At 36.5% G+C, this 12,615-nt stretch overlaps 1 protein-coding gene across 1 annotated transcript in view; it reads left to right on the top strand.

Moving 5' to 3' along the window:
* TUSC3 (tumor suppressor candidate 3) overlaps window positions 1–12,615 on the top strand; it is a 218,477-nt gene extending 205,862 nt beyond the window's left edge. Inside the window, exon 10 of the mRNA XM_022571105.2 lies at window positions 1–12,615. This exon is cut by the window's left edge and continues 16,690 nt beyond it. The gene's annotated coding sequence lies outside the window, so the exon portion shown is untranslated.

Here is a 12,615-nt window from a genome sequence, read left to right as displayed (position 1 = left end):
CCTGGTGGCATGGTGGCTAAGAATCTGCCTGCCAATACAGGGGACACGGGTTCGAGCCCTGGTCCGTGAAGATCCCACATGCCTTGGAGCAAATAAGGCCGTGGGCCACAACTACTGAGCCCACATGCTGCAACTACTGAAGCCCACGCACCTAGAGCCTGTGCTCTGCAACAGGAGAAGCCACCGTAATGAGAAGCCCACGCACCACAATGAAGAGTAACCCCCACTCGCTGCAACTAGAAAAAGCCCGTGTGCAGCAATGAAGACTTAACACAGCCAAAAATAAATAAATACATTTATAATAAATAAATAAATAATACTAACTTTTTATATGGCACCTCTAACTCTTTGAAATTTTTGCACATATATTATCTTATTTGAGGCTTACAGCTTCTTATAGTTGATAAGGCAAGTATAACTACAGATTCTGTATTGATAGTTGCCTACAGCACAGAGGAAAATAAATGCTCCAAGATTGATGGGCTGTGATGCCTACTGGCTAACTGTTCCCAATTCATCCTCTTTTCTTCTCTCTGAAATTCCCTTTTAAAGTATCACACACACACATATATAGGGACACAGGAAGTGTAAATTCATGAAAGTTCTGAAAAAGTAAAGCTACTGATGTACAGTTTTGTCAGTTTCTTGAAGGAATTCACCTAACTTCAGTGTAGATGGACCAGATTAGAAATGATCAGCAAGGAGTCTGTGCTTAAATCTCAAACAAAAAGAGCATCTGAAGAACACCATTTCCTTCTCCTTCACCCACCAATCCCAATGTGTGCTCACTTCGGAGATTCAGAGCCCAATACAATCAGGCAAAAACATGTGGCTAACAAAACTCTTGCTCCCACCCAGTTAAGAGTCACTGCTCAGGTACCAAAGCTACTGATTTCCATAACAAGTCGGTTTACTGTATTCATTCTGGAAACTATAATTAGCACTAAGGTAACAACCTTAAGTGAGAAAGAGAAAGTGTTGCCAGTAGCAAACCATCTTCCTCAATGGTGTCTTTTTAGGGTTGTGGGAATAACAGACAAAAAGATAAGGCAGAAATATTTGGGCTCTAATATTGTATTAGATGTTACTGACTAATTATCTACTACACCAAGGGACTAAATGCAGGTCTGACTCAAAGAAGAAAACTATGAACAAAGATTTTATAAGTTCAACCATCTTTTCTCTTTTATTCTGCTACGAACATTTATCGTTACCACACTGAGCACAGTATAAAACGTACCTTATGCCATTCACCTAAAAAATCATTATTTACCTAGATTTTTATACTAAATAAGAGATGTGTGTATTTCCAAAAGTACTTTTCCCAAAATATACCTTCATCTTATAGAAAGGGGGCTATAAGTGGCCTCAGAAAGGTGATTATCTGGGAATGCAAGTTATAGCAAGAAATTTTATTTTGGCGGTACGCAGGCCTCTCACTGTTGTGGAGCACAGGCTCCGCGGCCATGGCTCACGGGCCCAGCCGCTCCGTGGCATGTGGGATCTTCCCGCACCAGGGCACGAACCCGTGTCCCCTGCATCAGCAGGTGGACTCTCAACCTCTGTGCCCCCAGGGAAGCCCAGCAAGAAACTTCTTATGCATGTTATTCTGCTTTGGGTTGTTAGATATCAAACAATGAATACAGAATGAGGCATTTAAAAGTTTTGTTTTTCTGAGTTTACATTACTTCTATTTGAATCTTAAACCCCCAGGGCTCTAGAATATTACCTCTCCAAAAAGCTAACTTTAATAATGTTTCAGGATTAGGGCTGGGGTTGGGATATTCCGTTTCAGTTATGCTCATGTGCATCCTGGGAAGTTACTAGGAGTAGTCCACCCTTAGTATTATCTTTTTTCCATAATACTTGTAGAAAAAGAGTAATGGTATATACTATTTGCGATTTTCCATAAAGAAATACCATGATCCATGGGATCAAGGAAAAAACGCATATGTCTCCAGCGTGAGAAACCAGGACCTTGGATAAAGGCTATATCCTTGGAGTGTGAAAAGGATGGAGAAGAATAGGGTAGCAACCCTAGCAAAACCCTGTAATTAGAAAATGTACTGCCAATAAAGAACCTTGATTTCTATTATTAAATCAGTAGAAATTTAATAATATGGAGCCTAAGAATAGCTTCTGTTACACAGAAAGAACTATTACATCAAATTTACAAGGAAAAACCGTCCATTAAGAAGTATACTATCACAAAAAAGTGAAAAGGCCATATTGAAACATTGGGAGTAGTAGTTTATATAAAGTATTATTACTCACCTTTAGATAAGCAATTCCAAACACACACAACTATCATCTATTTTTAAAGATATTCAGAAGAGTCACTTTTATATTTGAAAGATGTAATAAAAGCCACACATAAAAAAGTATGTTGTAATATTTAAACAAGACATTTTATTCTCTAAGCCAATTTCATTTACCCTTGTTCTCAACGGCAAGGGAGAATACATCATTTCTTTCTAATTATTAAATTCCCTTCCAGTCTTTTCTAATCCATGTGCAATCAATTTTCCTTAATAAAGTTTGCTTTCCAGATGCTAAAAATTGTTAGAATGCTCTGTCTTTTGTCTCCTATTCCTGTTTATACTTGAATGTGAGTGTCTAGTGAGCACCATCTTTGCTTTGGAATTCATAGTCTCTATGGGTCCAAGAATTTCTCTCAGGTGTTGGGAAGGAACATTTCTGGAAGAGTTTCAAGAGATAGAAGAAGTATCTTTGCCTTCCATATATTTCCATCAATCTTGGCCTTTTGCCACTCTTCTTTGTACACCAGCAGGTATAAACTACTCTGAACCTGGAATCTCAGCATCCCCTAGACAGATTAGAGGCATAAAGAATGGAAGTAGTGGTGCAGATTCTTGAATAGGGGATTCATTATTTCAGTGACATGCCGATGGATCTTCTGGAATTTAAGAGTGGTAGTAAAAACTTTCATGATATTGTTGTAGATTACACTCTGACACTAGCTAGATCCTTGACATACTCAAGTAATTTGTCTAAAGAGCTGCACAAATTTCAACTTAGTCAATTTATTAATTGAATTTTGATGCTATACTGTCCAATATGTTCACTAGTAAATTGAATAAAAATAGAAAAATGAAAGCTGATTTGTATTTTCAATAAGATGCAGACAACAAAAAGGATCATGTCCATAGCAGTGTAAACTAAGATGAAAGGGGACATGATTAAGATAGAGTATAGGATCAAAAGGAGATGGCAGTGGTGAGACTATGTAGGAAAAAAATTGAAAAAAACAATTATAAACTAAATTAAAGAGATTAATAGAGGCAAATCTGTAGGAAATTAACTCAGTGTGGTAGAGAAAAATTTGAGACTGTAAGAGTTCCCAAGGTGAATGAAGACACTAAAACAGTGAGCAAAGACATAAAAAGAAATGAATATTCAGTCAAAAAATAATAGACGCTCTTAAGGAAGATTATCATAACTGAAATTGAAGTAGTAATCAAATATATCATAGAAGAAAGCTTTCCTGTACTGAATAAATAAGCTGGGCCTTCCCTGGTGGCGCAGTGGTTAAGAGTCTGCCTGCCAATGCAGGGGACACGGGTTTGAGCCCTGGTCCGGGAAGATCCCACATGCCATGGAGCAACTAAGCCCGTGTGCCACAACTACTGAGCCTGCACTCTAGAGCCTGCAAACCACAACTACTAAGCCCATGTGCCACAATTACTGAAGCCCGCGCGCCTACAGCCCACACACCGCAAAGAGCAGCCCCTGCTCACCACAACTAGAGAAAGCCCACATACAGCAAAGACCCAATGCAGCCAAAAAAAAAAAGGACTTTAAATAAATAATCTGAGTTTGAAGGCTAAATGATTTAACATGTTACAGAATAAGCTAATAGAAGAAATTAATCCCAAGATATATCCTCAAGAAATCACTAATTTTAAGACAAACATGGGGGGTGGAATTCTATAGTCTGAAAAGAAAACTAATTAAAATGAACAGATAACTGCAAAGAATTTTAAGACCTGATAACATTGAGATGAAATTGAACTAGTATCACTCTAGAGTTTTAAGGAACATGTAGTTACCCTAAATTCTATGCCTATCTAATTGTATGACAGTTTTAATTTCTCTGTGAGGGCAAAATGTATTGCCTATTATTTTCATGGAAAAATTACTCAAAAAATATTCTTTATTCAACCATATGATTAATCAAATATAAGAACTTGAACAAAAAGGAACAAGAGATCAATAAATATTGATACCAGTGAAATGTAAAAAGTTGTGTGAACATTGTTGTAAATAAGTAAACCAATTGATTTTTAAAAATCCTTAATACATTTAAAATTTCAGTAAGTACATTAAAATTTTAATTATCACAATCTTAATACATTATCCCTACAACTCACATTGGTAATGACTAAGAAGAGGAGGAGTGGTAAAAAGTGCTCAACTCCCAGGGTTAGATAAAATGGTATTAAAAAACCTTATTTTTTAAATTCAATATTTTAAAAGAAGATAATGATTTTTGAAAGACATAAAAGTCATTGTATATGGGACTTGCCTGGCAGTCCAGTGGTTGAAACTTCACCTTCCAGTGCAGGAGGTGTGGGTTCGATCCCTGGTCAGGGAGCTAAGATCCCACATGCCCTGTGGCCAAAAGAACAAAACAATACAGAAGCAATATTGTAACAAATTCAATAAAGACTTTATAAAAATGGTCCACATCAAAAAAAATCTTAAAAAAAATTATTTAAAAAAAATCATTGTATGTTTTAACATCTGTAAATTCAAGATCACTAGGGAAAAAAAAATCACACCTACTTCTGATTAGAACTCTCACCAAACTAGGCTGAAGAGAACCTCCTCAACCTGGTCAAGAGTATCTATGGAAACCATACAGTCAATGTCATACTTACAGTTAAAGTTTTAATGCTTTCCTGGTAAGATCAGAAACAAACAAGAATGGTCTTTCCCACCATTTATCTTCAATAATACACTAGAGAGAGGTCTTAACCAATACCATTAGGTGAGAAAATGAAATAAAAAGGCATTCAGATTAGAAAGGATTAAATGAAACTATCTCCAAAGGTCATATAATTGCCTAGGTAGAAATCCAGAAAATTTACCGCAAAAAAGTTATTAGAACTAATGAGCTTAACAGAGTCATAGAATGCAAGACCGATATACCAAAATCAGTTGTACTTCTACATATAATTTAAAAAAGACATCAGAAATGAGGCAGAAGGCCATTTACAATACTATCAAAACATGAAATACTTATGAATATATCTTGTGAAAGGAATTCAAGATTTTTACACTAAAAACCCTAAAATGTTGCTGAGAGAAATTAAAGAAAATCTAAAGAGATACACTGCATTCACAGATTGGAAGACTCAATATTGTTAAGATGTCATTTCTCCCCAGATATCTATAAATTCAATGCAATCTGAATCAGAATTCCAGGAGGCTATTTTTTTGGTAGAAATTGACGAGCTAATTACAAAATTGGTATAAAAATGCAAAGGACCTAAAATAGCCAAAACAACTTTAAGAAAAAAAAAGAATGATATTGATTCTAACACTTAATATAAAACTACAGTAATCAAAATAGTGACACATTTGGACAAAGATATGTATCAACAGAACAGAATGGAGTCTATAATTAGGGCCACAGATATGGACAGCTGATGTTTGACAAAATTGCAAAGGCAACAGAGTGGAGAAAGGATAGTCTCAGCAAATGTTGAACAACTGGATATCCATACGTCTAAAAATTAATTTATATGTAAGGTGTGAAGTATGGATCAAAGTTAACTTAAAGTGGATCACAGGCCTAAATTTAAAACCTAAAATATAACTCTTTTAGGAAAAAATCTTTGTAATTTTGGGTCAAACAACAATTTCATAGATATTGCACTAAGTATGATCTGTAAAAAACCAAATTAATAACTTGGACTTCATTTAAAATTAATGTCTAGGAAATCATAAACAAAATGAAAAGAATTTACAGACTGGCATAAAATATTTGCAAACAATGCAACTGACAAAGACTTAATTTCCAAAATATACAAAGACTTCATACAACTCAATAACGAAAAAACAAACCACCCAATCAAAAAAGTGGGCAGAAAACCTACACTGACATTTCTCCAAAGAAAACATATGGATGGCCAATAGGTACATGAAAAGATGCTCAACATCGTTAATTATCAGAGATATGCAAATCAAAACTACAAAGAGGTATCACCTCACACAGTCAGAACGGCCATCATTAAAATGTCCACAAACAATAAATGCTGGAGAAGGTGTGGAGAAAAGGGAACCCTCCTACACTGTTGGTGGCAATGTAAATTGGTGTAGCCACTATGGAGAATGGTATGGAGGTTCTTCAAAAAACTAAAAATAGAACTATCATATGATCTAGCAATCCCACTCCTGGACATATATCCAGAGAAAACTAATTCAAAAATTACATGTGCCCCAACTTTCATAGCAGCAGTATATGCAAGAGCCAAGACATGCTAGCAACCTAAACGTCCATCAACACAATAAAATACTATTCAGCCATAAAAACGAATGAAATAATGCCATTTTCAGCAACATGGATGGACCTAGTGAAGTAAGTCAGACAAAGACAAATATCATATGATTTCACTTATGTGTGGAATCTAAAATATGATACAAATGAACTTACTTACAAAACACAAACAGACTCACAGACATAGAAAACAAACTTATGGTTACCAAAGGGGAAAGGAGGGGGAGGAATAAATTAGGAGTTTGGAATTAGCAGATACACACTGCTATGTATAAAACAGATAAAACAACAAGGTCCTACTGTATAGCACAGGGAACTATATTCAATATCTTAATAACCTATAATGGAAAAGAATCTGAAAAAGAATATATATGTGTAGATATAGATATATAGTATATAACTGAATCACTCCACTGTATACCAGAAACTAAAACATTGTAAATCAACTATAATTCAATAAAAAAATAAAGATTTTTCTTAGTATTAATAAAAATAAAACAGAAAAATAATGTCTACTCTTCAAAAGATACTTTAGAGAGTGAAAACATAAGTCATAGACCAGAAAAAAAGTCTTTGCAAAGCATGTATCTGATAAAGGACCTGTACCTAGAATACATGAAAAACTCTTAAAACTCATTAAGAGGGGTGGGATAAAGATGGTAGAGTAGGAAGACGCTGAGCTCACCTCCCTCAACAAACATCAAAACTACAACTATACATATATTGAGTCTCATTAAAATCAACATAAAGACTAGCAGAACAGCTCTTCTACAACCAAGGTTATAAAGAGAGAACCACACGGAGTCTGGTAGGAGAGCAAAAGTAATATAGTTGAGACCCACATCCCCAGTGGGTGATCTGGAAGAAGAGGAGAATATCACAGCCTCAGGGATCCTCCCTAAAGACCAAGGGGTTCAAGCTCCACGTTGGGCACCCCAGCCCTGAGGTCCAGCACTGGAGAGACAAGCCTCCTTGGTTGGTTTGAAAACCAGTGAGACTTACAGGAGGATTGCAGGAAACTGAGATTCTGCTCTTGAGTACACACACAGACTTGCTTGCTCCCAGTTTTAGCACAGAGGTAGCAGATTAAAAACTGCCTGGTTCTCTGGTTGGCCTGCCAGGACTACCCCAGTGCACCCCCAACCTGCACTGGGTTCTGGCTCCAGCTCCTTGGGCCCTGGCTCTGGGCCTTGGCCAAGGCAGTAACTACCATTGTGCCAGGGAGAAGAGGAGTTCACTCAGGACAAGGTGAAGACTGCTTTTGCACTGGGGAGAAGCTGCTGCTTGTTCCTGATTGTTGCCTTGTCACTACCCTCAATAGGGCAATGATCACCATCATATCAAAGGAGAAGCTCTGACTGGCAACAGGTTCTGGCTCTAGCCCCTGTGGATCCAGCCTACACTTGACCAAGGTGGTGGCCACCAGCACACCCTGGGGAAAGATGCAGCCCATGCTCACTTTAGATCCAGCTCTCTCACCAAAGCTACTGGGCACATGGAGACTATATAAGGATGCTCCCACACAAAGACATGCGTTCAAGAGTGGGATAGGTAACTGCTTTGCTTAATTTAATAGAGACAAAGGAAAATGTCAAACAAAATGAGAAGTCAGAGGTATATGTTACAAACAAAATAAACAAGATAAAACCTCAGGAAAAAAACCCAATGAAATAGAGGTAAGTAATTTGCTTGATAAAATAATTCAAAAAATTGTCATAAAAATACTCATTGAGCTTAGAAAAAGAATAGAGGAACACAGGGAGAACTCTAACAAAGAACTTGAAAATATAAGAAAGAACCAGTCATAGATGAATAATAGAGTAAGTGAAACGAGAAATACACTAGAAAGCATTAATAGCAGATTAGGTGATACAGAAGAACACATTCGCAAACTGGAAGATAAAATAGTGGAAATCACTCCATCAGAATAGCAAAAGTAAAGGTTTGTTTTTCTCTTTAATGATAGTTTAAATGATCTGTGGGATAACATCAAGTGTACTAATGTTTGCATTATAGGGGTCCCAGAAGGAGAAGAGAGGAAAGGGCAGAAAACATATTTGATGAGATAATGGTTAAACTTTCCCTAACCGAAGAAAATATACCAAGTCCAGGAAGCCAGAGTCCCAAACAAGATGAACCCAAAGAGATCTATGATAAGACATATCATAGTTAAAATGGCAAAAGTGAAAGATAAAGAGAGAATTTTAAAGACAGCAAAACACAAAGAGTCACATATAAGGGAACACCCATAAGGCCAGCAGCTGATTTTTCAGCAGAAATTTTACAAACCAGAGACAGTGACGTTATATATTTAAAGTGCTCAAAGGAAAAACCCACAACCAAGTATACACTACTGGCAAAGTTATCATTCAGAATTGAAGGAGATATTGAATTTCCCAGACAAAGAAGAACTAAAAGAGTTCATCACCATCAAACTGGCCTTACAAGAAATGTTAAAGGGTGTTCTTTAAGTGAAAAGGAAAAGGCTTTAACAGGTGAAGGAAAAAATCTCACTGGTAAAGGTAAATATATAGTAAAGACAGTGGATCAATCACTTAAGCTGGTACACAGGTTAAAAAATGAAAATTGTAAATATCAACTAGAACTACAGTCAACAGTTAAGGGATACAAATAAAGATGTAAAATATGACACAAACAAAATGGGTGTGTGAGGAAGTTAGTAAAAAATGTAGCGCTTTTAGAATGTGTTTGAACTTAAATAACTGTTTCAAACAGGTAGATTATATGTATGTACATAATACATATATACACACCCCTCATTGTAACCAAGCCAAAACCTATAATAGAAATACAATAAACAAAAAGAAAGAAACCCAACTATAACACTAAAGAAAACTCAAATCACAAGGAAAGAGACTGAAAGAACAGAGAAGAACTGAAAAAAAACAGAAAACAAGTAACAAAATGGCCAAAAGCTACATACCCATCAATAATCACTTTAAATGTAAATCAACTAAATACTCAAATCAAAAGCCATAGGGTGGCTAAATGGATAAAAAGCAAAACCCATCTATATGCTGCCTACAAGAGATTCACTTCAGAGATAAAGACACACACAGACTGAAAGTGAAGAGATGGGAAAAGATACGCCATGCAAATAAAAATAAAGCTAAGGTAGTAATATTCATGTCAGACAAAATAAACTTTAAAACAGATTCTTTAACAAAAGACAAAGACAGCATTACATAATCATAAAGGGGAAAGAAGGTATTACATAATTATGAAGCGATCAATTCAGCAAGAAGATATCATATCTATAAATGTATATTTATCCAACAGAAGACCACCAAGAAAAATGAAGCAAATATTAATGGACTTAAAATGAGAAACTGAAAGCACTACAATAGTAGGAAACATTAACACCTCACTTATACCAATGGATAGATCATCCAAACAGAAAATAAGTTATCAGATTTAAATGACTCATTAGATCAGACTGACTTAATAGACATATACAGTACACGTCATCCAAAAGCATCAGAATACATTCTTCAAGTTTACACAGTACATTCTCCAGAACAGATCACAAGCTAGGTTACCAAACAAGTCTCAACAAATTCAAGAAGAATAAAATCATATCAAGCATCTTCTTCAACCACAATAAGTATGAAAGTGCAAATAACTCACAAGAAAAAAATGGGAAGAAAAACGCAAAAGTGTGAAGATTAAACATGTTACTTACAACCAGTGGGTCAAAGAAATCAAAGAAGTAAAAAAAAAAAACTCCCAAGAGAGAAAACACCAGGACCAAATGGTTTCATGGATGAATTCTACCAAGCTTTAAAATAATTAATGCCAATTCTTCTCCCACTCCTCCAAAAAACTGAAGAGGAGGGAAGAATTCAAAAGTCATTTTATGAGACCAGTATTACTCTCATATGAAAACCATATAAGGAAACTATGAGAAAAAAAAATTACAGACTAACATCCCTGATGGATATATAGGCAAAAATTCTCAATAAAAAATGAGTAAACTGAATTCAACAGTACATTAAAAGGATCATACACCATCATCAAGTGAGTTTCATCTCTGAGATGCAAGGATAGTTCAAAATATGCAAATTATTAATTGTGATACACTACACTAAGACAAATATCACATAAATCATTTCAATAGATACAGAAAGAGCATTTCACAAACTACATTTTTTGTTATAAAAACCCTCTACAAATGAGATATAGAGAGAACATACCTGAACATATAAACTCCATATAAAATAAACCCACAGCTAACATTATACTTAATGGTGAAAAATTGAAAGCTTTTCCTCTAAGATCAGGAAAAAGATAAGGATGTACACTCTTATCACTCTTATTCAACATAGTACTGGAAGTCTGAGCCAGAGCTATCAGGCAAGAAAAAGAAAAGACATCCACATCAAAAAGGAAGAAGTAAAATTATCTTTGTTGGCAAATGATATGATTTATTTATATAGAAAATCTCAAAGACTCAACCAAAAACTATTGGAACTAAATCAACAATTCAGTAAAACTGCGGGATATAAATATCAACCTGCAGAAATTATTTGTATTTCTATATGCTATCAACACACCTGAAAAGGAAATAAAGAAAACTATCACATTTCACAACAGCATCAAAATAATAAACTGCCCAGGAATAAATTTAACAAAGTAAGTGACAAATCTGTATACTAACAAAAACTACAAGGCTCTGCTGAAAAAAATGAAGAAGATACACACAAATTAAAAGACATTTTGTGTTCATGGACTGGAAGATTTAATATTGTTACATGTTCACATTATGCAAAGCCATCCATAGATAGGGATTACGTTCAATCAAAATTCCAATGGCATTCTTCACAGAAATAGAAAAAGCAATCCTAAGATTTGTATGTAACCACAAAAGACCCTGAAAAGACAAAGCAATCCTGACAAAGAAGAACAAAGCTGGAGGCATCATACTTCCTGATTTCAAACTATACTACAAAACTACAGCAATTAAGACAGTATGGTAGTGGCATAAAAACAGACACATAGAACAATGGAACAGAAGACAGCCCAGAACTTAGATTCAAATAATATTTGACAAGGGATCCAAGAACATCCAATAGGAAAAGTACAGTCTCTTCAACAAGTGCTGGAACAACTTGTAAACACATGCAAAAGAATGAAAGTGGACCCTTAGCTTACATCACCCACAAATTTAACTCAAAATACATCAGAGGCTTAATCATAAAACATGATTACAAAAACTCCTAGATGCAAACAGTGGGGGGAAAAAATTGCTTGACATAGGTCTTGGCAATGATTTTTTGGATACCCCACATCCAAAGACAAAGGAGAAGCCACAATGAGACAGTAGGAGGCATGGAATCACAATGAAATCAATTCCCATAACTGCTGGGTGGGTGACTCACAAACTGGAGAACACTTATACCACAGAAGTCCACCCAATGGAGTGAAGGTTCTGAGCCCCAAGTCAGGCTTCCCAACCTGGGGGTCTGGCAATGGGAGGAGGAATTCCTAGAGAATCAGATTTTGAAGGCTAGTGGGATTTGACTGCAGGATTCCGACAGAACTGGGGGAAATAGAGACTCCACTACTGGAGGGCACACACAAAGTAGTGCACACATTGGGACCCAGGGGAAGAAGCAGTGACCCCACAGGAGACTGAACCAGACCCACCTGCTAGTGTTGGACGTCTCCTGCAGAGGCGGGGGGGGGGGCAGCTGTGGCTCACTATGAGGACAAGGACACTGGCAGCAGAAGTTCTGGGAGATACTCCTTGGCGTGAGCCCTCCCAGAGTCCACCATTAGCCCCACCAAAGAGCCCATAGGCTCCAGTGTTGGGTCGCCTCAGGCCAAACAACCAATAGGGAAGGAACGCAGCCCCACCCATCAGCAGACAAGCGGATTAAAATTTTATGGAGCTATGCCCACCAGAGCAACAGCCAGCTCTTCCCACCACCAGTCCCTCCCATCAGGAAACTTGCACACGCCTCTTAGATACCCTCATCCACCAGAGGGCACACAGCAGAAGCAAGAAGAACTAAAATCCTGCAGCCTGTGGAACAAAAACCACATTGACAGAAAAACACACAAGATGAAAA

This window comes from Delphinapterus leucas, chromosome 21, assembly GCF_059928025.1.
Source record: "Delphinapterus leucas isolate spDelLeu-1000000601 "Yukka" chromosome 21, BTC_Dleu_Yukka2, whole genome shotgun sequence".
Classification (NCBI taxonomy): domain Eukaryota; kingdom Metazoa; phylum Chordata; class Mammalia; order Artiodactyla; family Monodontidae; genus Delphinapterus; species Delphinapterus leucas.
The sequence above is the reverse complement of the archived record's forward strand: the minus strand, read 5'-3'. Positions and strand labels throughout refer to the sequence as shown.